The 16,667-nt window shown below is 47.2% G+C and overlaps 1 protein-coding gene across 2 annotated transcripts in view; it reads right to left on the bottom strand.

Moving 5' to 3' along the window:
• The window catches only part of DHX30 (DExH-box helicase 30), a 1,000,138-nt gene that overhangs the window by 497,203 nt on the left and 486,268 nt on the right, over positions 1 to 16,667 (bottom strand). The gene's annotated exons all lie outside the window — the stretch shown is intronic.

Raw genomic sequence — 16,667 nt, 5'->3', positions numbered from 1 at the left:
CTCCACATTATTTCATAATTTTTCACTATACACTTCACAAATCTGAAATAAAAAACCAAATACGAACATGCAGAAATTCCGTGAACATGAGTAATTGCTAGTTTGCAATGCTTTGTTCCTGGTCGCAATCGCTGTTTGTGTGCTCGGGGGAAATATCTTGCGAACACGCTTGTTGGGAACACGAACAAGCAAAAAATTTCGCAAAGTCACGGAACGCAGAATTTTGGGTAATTTTGCTTTCTCCGCGAAACGCAAAATTACCCAAATTCCGCAAGCGGAATGGAATTTACCGCCCAGGCCTAAAACCGAATCAAGATAGCTGGCACCTTTTGAAATCATTTAACCGCATGCACGCTAGCGGGTTTTCCCGCTGTGCGCTGAATTTTGAAAATCGCGGGTAACGTGACAAAGCCAGCTCGTCATCCGCGTATCACAGGTAACGCCCATGACGAGCTGGCTTTGTCATCCGCGTCGAAGGGGTTAAAACCCCCCTGAAACGCATCTACTTCCAAATCCATTTAATATATCGAAAACCTCCAATCTACACCTAATTAAGGATTATCAGGATTCAGGGTCTCCCATCTTACTCGATCCATAGAGAATACCTGAATTGAAGAAATTCTGCAACCATCTCCTCAGCTTCCCTCTATCTCTGTGTACACCTACCTTTTATAACAACACCCACTAAAACATTATGCCAACTTTAAGCCATTGCATATAATTATTTCTCTTCTAATTTGACCATATGGGGTAACTTTACAATAGCTAAATAGTATTTTACCAACACACAAGTTTCAACGGGAGAGAGAAAAGGAGAGAGAGAGTTTTTTGTTTAATTACTAAATCTACTCATACAAACTCTGCAAAGAGATTGCCTGAGTATATCAGTATTATCCCTTGGCTTGAAATGCACACCGGAGAAAGAAAGAAATACACAAGCATGCTACTTACCACCAACAACAGTTGGGTATCCTCCCCAGATTCCTCTGCCTCTGTCTCAGACAGTCGTCATAACAGCGGTTTTATAAAACAACTTTTCCCACTTGCACATAAAAATAAATTGAGTCCTCAGTCTCAAAAAAGGCAGCCCTTTGAATATGAAGGACATTCACAATGTTCCACCACAAAAGATGCGTTTTAAAAAATGCTTTATTCAATTTAACACGCAGTATACATTCAACCCATGGAGACCGAAACGTTAAGCAACGGAAATAAGTAAAAGTCTTTATTCATAATGGAACGGAAGGGCCAGCCAACGCATCTCTCCTTTCAGTAAATGTTCAAATTAAAAAGCACTTTATTTTTAAGTTGCTAAAACTGTTTCATATTTGAATATATTTTATCATAACCCGCTGTTATTGATCAGTTCGCTCTGCTTTTATCTGATTTCATTTGATCATAACTAGCAGCAATTTGCAGAATACCAGATTGTTTTTACAAGTCCAACATTGTTAACTGTTAGTTACAAACCTTTTCTGTCCTAATGTCATGTCTTTTTACTGCCCTGCACTTTATGTTTTAATCTCTTATATGTAACAGAAGTTTAATAACGCGACTTGGATGATTCCCATTTAATCATTGCTGTTTAATTGACCTCCTTTTTCTCTTAACGTGTATAGTGGTTGGAATCACTGTGATGGGCTTTTAATGATATCTTTTTTTTTTATATCCAAATAAAGTTACTATTATTATTATTATAATGAATAAAATAATAGAAATTTAAATGATACAGAAAGTACTGCACTCAAATTAAAATGAGCAGAACGGAGCGAGAAAGATGTTGAACTAAAAATAGGTCTGATAAAATATTATCAGCCCTACCTTCTAACCTAACCTACCATCTGTTGAGTCTATCTCTAAATAAAAACAAGTGAGTTCTCAAACAATGTAAGACCTTTTCTTTCACCTATTGGGCAGTTAATGATTAGAGGACAGAATTTGGTGAGGGTACTTGTTACTACTAGTGCCCAGGGCCACAAACTGCACTCCAGTTGGACAGCCAAACTACTGTCTTTAGGCACTTGACTTCCTGAGGGTAGACCAGATGAGTAGTCAAGGCATACTCCAAAGGGTGGAATGGGTTAGAAACGTAGATTCTCTATGACAGAGTAAGTAACAGTCAATAAAATCATGTCCAGCAAGTTTTACTTTATAGAGAGAGAATTACGTCATTAACAGTTAGGATAGACACAAAAGTCCAGAAGAGGATGGGAGAGGATATAGCCTTACGGCTGGAACGCTCGACCTCGAAGCTGGGGAGCTGGGTTCGAGTCTCGGCAGCGACGCTGAACATCCTGGGATTCTGGGCAAATCACATAATCCCCCCCATGCCTAACAAAAATAAATGTGTCCTCATGTAACAAAACTGGTGCTCATGTAAAGCGCTCTGATACATAATCTCTCGGGTCTAGTTCGCGCTACATAAAACAAAAAAAAAAAAAAGTTGTCAGTTTTGTTGTGCAGTTTCCACCAATCAGTAGGAACTTTTGCGGACGACAAACATAGGATGATGTCAGACTGATTCCATGCATCACTGTATGACATGTTCCTGGGACCAGCTAGCTCGAAATGCCACCATTAGCCCCCCTAAACCTGAACAGGGAGCGAACATTTCTGGTAACCAATTAACATGATGACTGTTCCCTCAGGAACCGTGGTGACAGACTTCAAACTTTCGCTCAGTCACTTGTGCTTTCCTGTGCTCAGAGAATTATACAACGAATACACAAAGGGGCGTTTTTAATTCTTACTGAACCAGAGTGATTTTGTATAGAATATATGGGCTGCACCGATTAATAGACAGAAGCAGATAAAAATATGAGTGTCAACACGGAGTATAAAACAAAGAGCTCAACCATCTTGCTGATATAGGTCGAGGGTACTCCTATGATGCTAACCCTAACCTATGTGTCTATGGTGTGAATGTATGGTTTACTAATCAAAGCTTCAACTGGTGATATCTCAGGAACAGAGAGGGCTACAAAGTATGTTGAAAGGTTCAGCAATCAAGGCGGTTCCTTCCAAATTGCAGAACACTGCTCAATGCTTGGGGGCTGAAGATTGACTGCCTTCTTGTCACTATCAGGCTGATGAAAGGGGGTTTACAGACTCCTTAAGGAATATGCTACTTACCAGTATGCATCTGTTCTTGGCATGTAGGGCTGCTGACATTCATATCTGTGCATAGATCGCTGCCTAGTGTTGGGTCCGGTTGATTGCACATTGTTGTCCTGGAAGAGTCTTCGAAGTATCACGAGATGGGTGGCTCCTCCCCTGGACTACAGTGCGCATGGGCATCCTCTCCATCCTCAGATTGTTTTTTTCTGCCATTGGGTTCGGATGTACTTTCTTGACTCAAGTCAATACTCCCCACTGTTGGATGCATTTGGAAGGACTCTTTGACTCTCATGCTCTCCCAAACTCGACTAGGCAGCTGCACTTTGGAGAGCTTATGCCTCTCCTGGGTAAACTCAATCCACCTAATTGCTCTCAAGGAGGTCCTACAGTCAAGTGAGCTTTGTACAGGTGCTCATGAATATCAGAGCACTCCTCTAAGTGTGGCCCAACATTCTTCTCTTCCCAGGAGACAGACAGATTACCATCCTTGCACCCAATTTGGAGTAAGGACGGCAAGCACAAAAAACGTTCCAGTCAGTTAAAATCTTTATTTCGATTTAAAAATCATAAAAGATAATACATAATACATAGAGGTGAGAATGTATAAAATATGGGTATTTTGCAATGTAAAAGTAGATTAATCAAATTTGAATCAAACCTTCCTAATAAAATTCATAGTTATACAATACATAGCTAAAAACTGCTAAAATTCACCCCTGTAAAACTGCCGCCTAGGATGACCATTTTCTTTGATTCAGTATACAGATCAGTTTTAAATTTGTTCGGTGCCAAAACAATAGAAACTTAGTGCATGAACAATCGCCTGAAACTGTAAAGCATAAAACATTTACCCAAGGCTCCTCTCTTTCAAAATGATCACCCACACCCACCCCAAGAACTTAGCAACAGCAATCGCAATGGACTCATAAGTGGATGTTTTTAAAATTCTGAATGCCTCGCTACATGACCAGGTTCTCAGATTTAGACATAGAGGTTTCAACCATCTGAACCTGGGATTTCTATAGGCTGGGTAAGCAAAGAGAATATGTTCCAGTGATTTGTTTTAAATTGGACAAAATGGACAATTGCTACTAATCGAGCTAGGCCATTTTTTGAAAAATACATTGGTAGGAAGCGAACCCACCCTAAACTGATGGTACAGTTTCCTGTCTTTGGGGGTGGTAATTAGATCCCAATACCCTTCAAGTTTCACTTCATGCTTGATCTCCAGGAAGTTTCTGGATAATGAGGGGCCAGTTAGTGCAGCAAACCGCTTCATAACAAGCGAGTTCCAGTATGCTGCCTTGAACTCGCTTTTAGCTGGAAATACACTGTCAGCAGGGGATGCCCAAAACTGCTCATCCCCCATCTCGCAGAGAATGGCTTTTACTCGCCTTAGCCACGGAATTTTGCTCATACCGTCAGCCTCCCTAACTTCTATTAGACCTTGGGCATAGTGTGAAAGCTCCGGGGTGACCCAGAGCCTTCTCCAGTATGCCACTGGCCTAAAGTGTGCCACATCCTCAATCGAATAGCAACCCAGATCTAAAAATAAGGGTAATTGTGGTAAGGTGGCCTGATATGCAGTGCTCACTATTCTAGTGAACACTATGTATCAGTCCAGCAACCCTTATTGATGATTGGTTGTAAGTCAACCTTATAGACCAGCTATCCTAGTAGCATGGATACGAGCAGTCTAAGGCTAAAGACTCGAGAGGGCGTGTTAAGCCAGCTGTTTACCACACATATACCCCTTGAATACCCAGTGAAAGGACACCACACAAGTGTTATGAAAATAAACAAGATATTTATTAAGAATCACAACAGCCCTGTACTCTTTATGAGGACAGGGTACTAAGCACAAAACAAAACTCTTACGAAAATACTTAAGTTAGCACAGTATATACAAATGCCCGAGGGGCACGGAAAACCATATACTCTGAAAGTGGAATGCAAAATTACTAGCAGGTAAGTACAGTACTAATAGGCTTAGGAATCGCTAGGACTTGACTATAGAATCTTCAGATTACTTCTAGGAGGCCTAGGGGACTCGGGTGCAGAGTGTGCACTCTCACGCGTGATGCGGGACAAAGTCTATGGTAGCTAGTAATGACAAAGTTAGTGTTCTCGGGCGAACCCGACCTGGTAGGAGGAAAACGAAAGTGGATTCTGACCCTTGGATAGTGAGGCTATGCTGGGGCACCGAAATGCCGAAGTTACCTAGCCCAGGGGCTGCAGCTGCATAGGTCTCAAAAGACGTCGGGAATCCTCGTAGACGGACCAGGAGCCTGGAAGAAAGAAGTTGCTGGCAGGCGACCAGTGAAGAAAGTTCGATGGATCCAAGCCTGGATCGAAGGAAGATGACACCTGAAAGCAGAGGGGACCAAGTTCGAGACTACTAGCCAGTAGTCAGGTGGCACCAGGAGGGCACCGGATGGTAGTCACCTCGACTAGGTGAGTGGGTGACGCTGTGCTCGCAGATCTCACGGACCAGGAGGCGTTGTCGGCGACCAGGATGGAGGAGCGAGCTGTCCCACGATGGATGAAGCTGTCGGCGTCGCTGGACCCAGGATTGGGCAACAAAGCCTTGGCAAATTCAAGCCCACGCGGTGGACTCAAAATGGCGTCTGGAGTGGACCAGGAGGGTCCGGGGTGCCTCTCTTGAAGAAGGAAGCAAGGGCCAGTCTGGAGCAACCAGACCAGCAGCAGTGATGTCGTCGGGCGTCGTGAAGAAGGCCACAAGCCAGCCGGCTAGTAGCCACACAGTGCGGTGAGCACGCAAAAGCAGAAGGGCCCCACGCAGATCGTGGAGATGCTGGAGGGCTGATCTTCGGTGCTGGAGCTGCTCAGGGTTGGGGCTTCTCGGACCCCAAAGCACTCACCAGTGGAGCACACGGTGGGCTTGTTGCAAAGAAGTCGTGCAGTCTTGGCGATCGTCGGTCCCTCGAGGTCTCGTCGCACTCACAGTTCTCAGCTTTGCTGTAGAGGTGAGTAGAGGTCAGAGGTGCCAGGGAAGCCGGGTCTCGTCGAGCTGGGTCGTCGGATTCGTGAAGAAGGACTTGCAGCAGACCGCAGTGTTCTTAGGATGGTGCCTGAGGATGCAGGGTGACTACTCCTTAGCCACAAGGGAGAATCTTGAAGAAGGAAATCTTGATGTCTTTCGCAGAAAGTCGGGTCTTGATTCCAAAGATGATCTAATTTTAACAGGGGGCCCGCTCCCATCTTTATACTAAAAAAGGGGGCTGACCCGGTGACTAGGTCCTGCCTATGGGTGGGACTAGGAGGGGGGTGGTTACACCCCTCTGCCATGCCGGACTTTCCCCAGGCCAGGGGCTGGTGTGCCCCTGGAACTGGTTCTGACCGGCCTATGCGTAGTGAGCACCGGGGTGCCACTCAGCAGTCACCTTCCTGTAAAGCCCTGCCTACCCAGGATACACAAAACCATGTCTGGGACGGTGCTAGCACCGCCCCTGACAGGAAACCCTTTGTCCAGGCTCCCCTCGCTGGAAGGACTCCCAGCTGCAGGGGGTCAGACTCGTGTCTGTGGTGGCAGCATCCATTTTGTGGAGCTGAGGCTTCGTTTAACTTTAACCGGGGTTCACAGTTACATACATGTCGTGTCCCTCCAGAAGGGTGGAATGCTAACCCCGTCGCCAGAATTGGTGAGGGGTTAGTATTCCAATTCGTATGACACCTTACTCGACATGTTTTGATAAAGCAATACCAAAGATAGCATTTAACCGCGAGGATTATAATGCACTTAAGAGTATATGGTATGCGTTATCATGGAACAGCTATTAGGACTTGGTTCCGCAAGCTGCAGACAGGCTCAGCTCATGCCAGAGCACCATCTCACACGATTCCAAGCACTCTGCCTTCAGGATTGTCAAGGCCTGCCATAGGAGTGACTGATAGGAATCTGCGTGTCCATTTTAGGGTTAGATATAGGTATACTATATCTATAGCAAAGGGTGATTACACGACTTTGCCCCAGCTGTCATGCAGCCAGTTGTGTCAAGTTTAGGAGGCCAGCCAGGGGTGGCATAATACATGCTTCAGCCCCTGGTAGGCCCGGGGTACACCTATGCCCTGAGTTACAGGGTCTGATAAGGTGGCCCAGTCCCAATTGGAAATGTACCTAGGGTACATGGAATCCATTTTAAAGAGAGAGCAGTAGGCCTGGGGTCCTGATTGGCAGGATCCCAGGTCGACTATGTCAAAAACCAGCTAAAACACAGGGCAAAAAGTTGGGGGAAACCATAGTCAGGATGTACCTTCCTACAGTAATAACGGGGTGGACTGTGGGAGGTCAATTAATGATGTCAAAAATGTATTTTGAGCTTTCACTAATGATTCTATGTTGGCATAACCCCACAGTTCTGCCCCATACAAGATTGAAGCACTCATTTTTGAGGACTACATTTGTATTGCGGGAGCAATTGGTTTGGTGTATGATGAACGCTGCACCTTCAACAGAACAGCTGAGAGTTGGGTGTGCTTGACAGAGAGCAAATTTATTTGAGGCTTCCAGCTTAGTTTGTTGCCAATGGTTACCCCTAGATAAGTAAAATTCTATGTTTGTTCCAGAGTACCTTCCTTCATTTCGACTCTACCCCTAATATTCCTGTGTTCGTGTAGGACCATATATTTTGTTTTATCTACGTCAACTACCAAGTCACAAGCCTGACAAAACTCCACGAATCTCGAAAGGGCACACTGTAGGCCTTTTCGTATCTTGGAGAGTATAAGGGTGTCGGCTGCAAACATAACCAAAGGGATCTTTATCCCTGCTATGGTGGGTGCATCCGTGGGATAATTATCAAAATACTGCACTACCCCATTGATATATAATGAGAAGAGAGTTGGTGCTAGTACCCACCCCTGTCTAACCCCCTTATCTACGGTAAACTTTTTAGTGGTGCTCCCCTGCGCATCCCATCTCACCTGCACGTAACTGGCATCATGTAGCTTAGCCAGAAATGCCAGAATTTCCAAAGGCATACCTAATGCCAAAAAGATTCGCCACATCTTAGTACGGGGAACAAGGTCAAAAGCCGACTTAAGGTCGACAAAAGCGGCGTAAAGAGTACCACCCCCTAGCACTACAGTGCGCCAATATATCAGGATAAACTGAACACCTGATCAATGGTGCTGGTACAAGAGCGAAAACCCGCCTGGAGGGGGGACAGGATGTCCTATTTCTCAATCCAGGCCTGGATTCTGCTCAGTAACAAACCTACCCTAATCTTTTGGTATACCACCAATGAGGCTTATCGGTCTATAATTCCTTGGTTGAGAGCGATCCCCTTTCTTATATATAGGGAGTATTTCCGCTCCTGCCCAAGTACTGGGCACAGAAGCTCCACTTGCAATAGCGTTCACAATGAGCTGAATGTAGGATGCCCAGTTAGGTATGTCATAAAGGAACAGATCGGCGGGGATGCAATCGGGCCTGGGCGCCCTCCCTCTTGGGACTGAGAGTAAGGCGTTTTCCACGTCTTTCTTGGTAAAGAGCAATGTGGTAATGGTAGGTGGCATATCAAACAGTCTTGCACCTCCCCCCAATATGCAAAGTGGGCTTTAAAGTGCGATACCCACTGGTCTGGATCTACTTAGTTCACAGGCACCTTGCTAGGTGCCCCACTGCCCCATTTCAAAAAGTGCCAGAAGGTAGTCCTATTTCTCCCTGAACATGCCTTAAGCAGTTCGGCCCAGTGTTGTTCATCCCAGTCCCTTTTAGCTCGATATTGGGCTTCCTTATATCAACCCTAGCCCTTCGTATGTCGTCCCTATTTTTTGATCCAATTGCCCTAGCTAGAGTTCTATAGGCCGTGCGACATGAAGTGTCATACCAGGCGGCCGCCTTAAATCCAGAGTGTATCAGAGGTTTTTTTGATTTTAGAAATAAAAGCCTTTCAGCCGATTAAATAATTCCTCGTGAACCTGTACAGCTATAGAATTAAGCTCATCCTGTGTAGCACATGTCTGTAGTGTACCTAGGGCATTGCTTACCAAACTACTCATTTGCTTCAAGTGCTCTTCTTAATAATCACGTTTGCCCATTTAACTCACCTAGTATCATTTGTCAATACAGCCTAAAATCAATTTGTCGCTCCAGACTAACACCATAAGGAGTACTTATGGGATATAAGGAGAGCACAAGCGGGTTATGGTCACTCTCAGTGCGTTCACAAACCACCATATCTATTAGATTAGACCAAAACTCCATGTTAAGCAGAAAGAAATCAACGCGACTGCTACACAGCCCAGTACTAAGAGTATGCGAGCCCTGCTTACCTGATGCTGATCTCCCATTATCAGCCTTGACTCCCTGTTCCAAACAGAACACTTTTAATTGCAGGGCTGAATTTGTCCATTTTTTAATTGGAGGAAGATCCAATGATGGAATGGACCACTGAGCATCCTCCTCTGCAGTAAGATTTACATCATAAAGGTCCAGGGGTTCAAACGTACAGTTAAAATCATCGGCTATTATCAAATTATTATCACCTCTATGTTCCGTTAAGAACAAATCTAAAAAATCAACAGTTGCAGAGGCTTTCCCGCCTTGCACACCCCTTGCGTAGATATTGATGAGCAGCAGGTCTGGTACATTTACCTGCTGTATCCTAATTATAAGGATGTCCCTGCAATTGATGTAAAGCTCCTCCACCTTATATTGATTAGATTGTCTAACCCAAATTGTATGGCCCCCCTGGGTCTACCACGCTGACCGCCTTTCGCAACCTTTGAAAATTTTAAATAGCCCTGGCAATAGACATGGTCCGTAGCCCAGGTTTCTTGAAAAATCAGTATATCATGGCCCTCGATAAAGATGGACCAATCTACTTTTATGACTGCTACTGGATCAAAATCACTGCACGGATGCTATATTATTGGTTTCCAGATTGTTTATTAGGGCTGTACACTATGACTTGAATGCTTTACTAACTTGCAATCCACTCACTACTGCCTACTATTCTGTTTTCAACAGTGTGGCTACTCACCCTCTGGGGTGCTATAATCTCACTCGAGTCGACACTGGACGGCTTCTATATTATTGTTTCTTGATTGTTATTATTGTGCATACTCTTGTGCGATTGCTACCCTATTTTGCAACTCACTCACTACCGAATTTTATACTGTTTTCAACAGTTTGTGTATCCTACCTACTGTTTTCTGTAAAGCGCTCTGATATCTGCAAAGATCTAGTTCGCGCTATATAAAACTTTAAAAATAAAATAAATAAATAAATACTGAAGCAATTTTTTGTAGAAGCCCAGCTATGTTCCATGAGACTATTTTAAGTCTTACAGCGGCACTGGGATTATAGCTTCAACCTGGCGGATGGCAGGGGCTACACGCCTCAACTAAGCCAGTCAACCCTACTTTCAAATTGATACCAACTGGTGGAGGGTTACACTCCCCTGCCTTACTCGTCTTGTTTACACCCATAGCATTGGCACAATTCTGACTGTTCAATGTGGGTGGTAAAGGACCTCCTGGGTTGTTAAAACCTGAAGCCCAACCACCCTCACCTAGCTCGACCATTGGAGAAAAAGTCTTATTATTGTCAGTGCGGAGACCTAGTCAATCAATATCCGCCAATTTGGAAAAAAGCTCAAATCTATTATATGTGGGAACCGCATAATCATAGGGGCCTGGGAACAGGGCTACATTCCTTGGGCCATCCCTTCCTCTTACATGAGCTGGAAGGTTACGATAGAAGAAAACTAATGGCAGAATATTAATGTTGTCCCTGCTTAGATGCTCGGACCCAGCCCTATCTAAGATAGTTTGGACTAGGCGCAGGGACCCAAAGCTCAGGACCACGCAGTCTCCCCTAAAGACTTTCGGGGCTTTCCCAACCCACGGAATTCTACGTATCATTTTGAATACACTAAATAAAGCATTACCCAACCCAGTTATTGAATTCAACAAATGAAGGACCTTGTTCTTAAATGAGGTCCAATGTTCATCACCACCTGAAGGAAGCACTGGCACATTTGATAATATAATAGTATATGGTGTGGCTTCAGGTGGGAGGTAAATAGACTTACTAGGACTCTCTGCCCCTCTTGTAGCAACCCTGGGTCTTGATACTGTACTTGATCCCTACTATGGATAGCATTAACAGAAGGTGTGAGTATGCTCTGTGAGTTTACCATAGGAACCTTCTCTTTAGTGTAGGTAGGGCAACCAGCCACATTAGTGGGTATTCTAGTTTCGGACGCACTTGCTATTCTTGGTCCAGTCAATCCCCCTGGCACGCACTCACTCACCAAAGGGGTTGAGGAAAAAAAGTGTTGCTCAATTTCTAGCTAATATCAAGTCTATACCGGACAGTTTTGATAATAACGGGTCAAGCATAGCCGTGAGTTTCTTTTCAAATTTGGCTACAAGGGCATCCTCAAAATTGCTGGGCACATGTGTATCAATGGTCATACTTCTTACATCACTGGAGCCCGGGATACCCGAGGCAGAAGCAGTGACGGAACCACCCTTGCTACCCGGGATAGTCAATTTTGTTTTTGCTATTTTGCATACCTGATGCGTGGTTTTGGGCATGCCATGCGCCTTCCTTTTTTAGGTCTCGCCTGTCGATGCGCATGCGCATCGAGCAAGGCGAGAGTATTGGCACTTATCCGCTCTTTATCCACACTGCAAGGAATCGTGGCGATTCCTTGCAGTGCACGAGAAATTTAAGCTCAATGCGCATGCGCATTGAGCTTAAATGCGCGTGCCACATGCCCCCAGCCGCCTGCCTTGCCTACTCTCTCTCACAGCCTCCCCCAGCTCCGCCCCCTCACTACTTGATTGCACGGCCGCTAGGCCGTGCCTCCCCTACTCTCCTCCCCCCTCCTCCTCTCCTCCCTGATCTAGATTGTCCCCGTGTCCCTCTAGCCCTCCTCTGTCGCACCGTGTGCCCCTCGGCAGCGGCCTGGTGTCTCCGCCGCCAGCTCTCCCGCCACAATCCGAGCCCAGAGCTTCGCAGGAAGCTGCGGCGGCACCGACTGCTCGGTTAAAATATCCGCTTGCCCTGTTCGAGGATTATAATTAAAAATAACCATTGCCTACGCGCGCAGGGCCGCCTTTGTTCTGAGCCGTCGCTTTGTGTGGCGCATTCCTCTGAGAGGAGAGGACGAGGTCCCACCCCGGGCTCAGGCAGGAATGACAGAAAACAAGTTTGCTCATCCTCTCAGAGAACATGTCTGAGGCGCTGCTCGTGTGAACCAGGAACAGGATTACCAGGCGACTGCGTCACCGCCTGCGCAGCCAGCACAGATTTGCATTTCTAGCACCCCACACTTGCAATGCAGAACGTTCATTTTCGAAGCACTAACTACAACTCCCAGAATGCAATAGATGTTCATATGCGTTCAGGAGTCAGAACAACGTATCCTCAGCTGAATCAGTCGTTCAGACGCAGCGTTAGAGAAGGTGCTGTACTGGCCTTTCACACGAACACAACAGTAAAGTGAAGGGCCTCTTGGCGCTCTGAATAACAAGTGTTCTAACTTCACAGCGATAGACCTAGATAGAATGAACGCCTCAGCCAGGCCTGCTGGGATTCGAGCTACAGTGTGACCAGTGTGTTAGAAACACGGGTTTCTGCAGCATGTGCGCAGCCCACTGAGCTAACTTAATGGCATGTGCTCCCAGGGAACCCCTGTTTCAACTAATTCCCATAAGCGCCTTTTATTTCTGTTGCAACAGCACCGAGCATGCAACTATCTTTCTTCCCTATTTTCCCTCTGTCTCTCTCCCCATCACATCATCTCACTGGTGGAGAAGGCAGCATCATTGCTGTGTGAGGGTCGGAATTCTTGCACAGTCCCTGCCTATGCTGCCTGCATCCGTCGGCCAATCCCTAGGGCACGGAGTATTCATGTATGTAGTGTGCGCAGGTTTCTTCCAGAGCCGGCACCCTAGGCAGCGTCTGTGCTCACAACGCCAGAGCTGCGTTCAGAGGCAGGCACAACTCGCAGCCCTCGATACATAATGCATAAGCCTGTAAGCGCCCGGCACGTTTGCAGCACGGAAAATGCAGCAATAAATATCCCTTCCGTTTGTGGAATAAACGGCGTCGAAAACCTCCCTCCCTCGCCCTGTGCCGGTCCCGGTTTTAAGCACGCGCCTCTTTGCTAGGGGTTTAGACATTATTGTACATAATGCGGGTTTTGATATTGCGTCATTCTATCTTCCAGCGACAATATCAGGTGGCATTGTAACCTGGCACACGGCCCTACTTATTAACGACCCTGGAAGTTTAAACGGAAGAGCGACCTCGTCGCTGTTTCTCGCGTGCGCTGTTTGTAGATCACACCCAGCAGGTGCAAAACCCACTCAGCTATTATAGCAAACGGCGCTGCGCCGCGTCTCCTTCTGGCAGGCCTGCTGAGAAGCGCCAGTGCTGTTCGACTGAGTATGCCTGAACCCTCCTGAGAAGCAAGAGTGCGGTTCGACTGAGTATGCGTGAACCCTGCTGAGAAAAGCGAGGTAATAAGACACTGTTTCCTATGCATATGTCCTGATGAGAAGCGCAGTTACTACCCTTGTAAAAGCGCAGCAGCCCTGCTGAGAAGCATCAGTACCAGAGAATAAAATGAACCAGTCCTGAGAAGAGCCATTACTTTCTAATTTGATGCACAGCAGCCATGCAGTGACAGTGGTATTGCCAATTTAAAGGTACAGAAGCCTCGCCGAGAAGTGCTAGTACCATAACATTAGATGAACAGTCATGCAAAGTGATATCATTTTCAGGTAAAACGTATATGAGCGTTGCTACGTACTGCCAGTACAGACCCAAAGCCTCAGTATGCTAGCCCCAAGAAGTGCATGTCATGCCTAAGTTAAAGTGTAGCATCCAAGATGAGTAGTGGTGATACTGTGCCTTTATAAGTACAAGCCTTTCAGAGCAGTTCCGGCACTGCCCCGTCAGAAATAGAGCAGCCTTGGTGAAGTGCTTGTATTACATCGAGAAATGCAAACTCTCCCATTAAAAGCAAGCAGCCACGCTGAGAAAATCTAGCACCTGTCCCACTGATGAGTGTGATATACCGGGTGAGAAATGCAAGAACTGTCCAATTTAAAATACTTCCTCGTCGCAGAGAAGCGCCTCCTGTGCCAACAACACAACTAATAAGTGCCGACACTCGTCCCTGAAACCGAAGTGCAGTGTCCGAGCCTGCCAGCGGCTGTCATCTTCAAGGGATCACAACTGAAGAATCTACTTCCTTTTTTTCCTTTTTTTTAATAGAAAAACCAAAGTACGCTGTTTTCAGCCTTGGTCTTACCACCAGGAGGATATATAACCCGCTGTCCCCTCACCCTCACTCTCACTCATCCTCACTCACCCTCAACACCTCACCCTCACTCACTCACCCTCAACACCTCACCCTCAACTCCTCACTCTCACTCATCCTCACTCAACCACCCTCAACTTCACTCACCCTCAACGCCTCACCCAACACCTCACCTTCACTCACCATCAACATCTCACCCTCACTCACCCACAAAACATCAGCCTCAACCCCTCACCCTCAATCACTCACCCTCAACCATTCACCCTCACTCACCCTCCCTCACCCTCAATTCCTCACCCACACCCTCAACACTTCACCCTAAACACCTCACTCATCCTCAACGCCTCCCCCTCCCCCTCACTCACCCTCACCCTCACTCACCCTCAACACTTCACCATCACTAACACTCAACACCTCACCCTCACTAACTCTCAATCCCTCAATCACCCTTCCCCTCACTCACCCTCAATACCTCACCCTCACTAACACTGAAACCCTCAATCACCCTCACTCTTACTCTCACTCACACTCTACACCTCAGCCTCACCCTCACTCACTCACCCTCAACACCTCACCCTCACCCCCTCAACCCCTCACCCCCTCACCCTCAACCCCTCACCCTCAACACCTCACCCCCTCACCCTCAACACCTCACCCCCTCACCCTCAACTCCTCACCCTCAACACCTCACCCTCACTCACTCTCAACACCTCACCCTCACTCACTCACCCTCAACACCTCACCCTCACTCACTCACAATCAATCACCCCCAGGTCGGGGAGAGGGTCACTCTCCTCTTCCTGTCCCTCATCTAGGGCCATGAGCAAACTCATGTCCTTCCTGTCGACATATGCTTTTAGCCTGTTGACATGAAGCACCCTGTGGGGGCTCCGGGGAGTTCCCAGGTCGACCAGGTAGGTGACCTCTCCAGTCTCTCCGGAGGCGTGGGTTCGAATCCCACCGCTGCCACCAATGTGAGAAGTTGGCCCGATATGCAACGTTCGCTATTCTAGCGACCGCTATGTATCGTTCCAACGACCCTTATGGTGTTTGGTTGTAAGTCAACCTATAGACCAGCTATCCTAGTAGCGTGGATACGAGCAGTCTAAGGCTAAAGACTCGAGAGGGCGCGTTAAGCCAGCTGTTTACCACACATGTACCCCTTGAACACCCAGTGAAAGGACACCACACAAGTGTTATGAAAATAAACAGTATATTTATTAAGAATCACAACAGCCCTGTACTCTTTATGAGGACAGGGTACTAAGCACAAACCAAATCTCTTTAGCAAATACTTCAAGTGCACAGTTTAAAACAAGTGTCCGGGGACACGGAAAGGTAAAGGCAAGTCGGAAGCGAGGGACTCGGGACCCTAGAGTAAGGAGGCTATGCAGGCACCGAAGTGCCGAGTTACCTAGCCACGAGGGCTGCGGCTGCAAGTCTTACAGGCGTCGGGGTCTTCGCTGACGAGCCAGGAGCCGGAAGAAAAGGAGTTGCTGGCCGGCGACCAGTGATGAATAGTTCGTAGAGATCCAAGCCTGGATCGGAGATTGATGAAACCTGAAAGCAGAGGGGACCAAGTTCGTACTACTAGCCAGTAGTCAGAGGGTACCAGGAAGGCACCGGTTGGCCGTCACCTCGACCAGGTGAGTGGGCGACGCTAGGCTCTGCAGTCTCACGGACCAGGAGGCGTTGTCGGCGACCACGGTGGAGGTGCGAGCTGTCCCACGACGGATGTCGCTGTCGGCGTCTTGAGTGGACCAGGAGGGTCCGGGGTGCTTCTCGAAAAGATGGAAGCAAGGGCCAGTCTGGAGCAACCAGATCGGCAGTGTTGATTTTCGGATGTCGTCACAGAAGGACACAAGCCAGCGGCTAGTGACCAGACAACGTGCTGAGCAGCGAGCAGAAGGGCCCCACGCAGATCGTGGAGATGCTGGGAGACTGCACTTCGGTGCTGGAGCGGCTCAGGGTCGGGGCTTCTCGGACCCCAGAGCACTCACCAGAGAGTTACCTCGATGGTCGTGCTGGTTTTTAAGAGCGTGCAGGTTCTGATGATGGCCGGTCCCTCGAGGTCTCGTCGCACCCACAGATCACAGCTGAGCTGATGACGTGGGTAGAGGTCAGAGGTGCCAGGGAAGCCGGTTCTCGTCGAGCTGGGCCGTCGGATTCCTTGAGGAAGGACTTACAGCAAACCGCAGAGTTCTTAGATGGTGCCCGCTGATGCAGGGTGACTACTCCTTAGCC

This window comes from Lissotriton vulgaris, chromosome 10 (genome assembly GCF_964263255.1).
Source record: "Lissotriton vulgaris chromosome 10, aLisVul1.2, whole genome shotgun sequence".
NCBI classification, from domain to species: domain Eukaryota; kingdom Metazoa; phylum Chordata; class Amphibia; order Caudata; family Salamandridae; genus Lissotriton; species Lissotriton vulgaris.
This window is presented reverse-complemented; position numbering and strand designations above follow the sequence as displayed.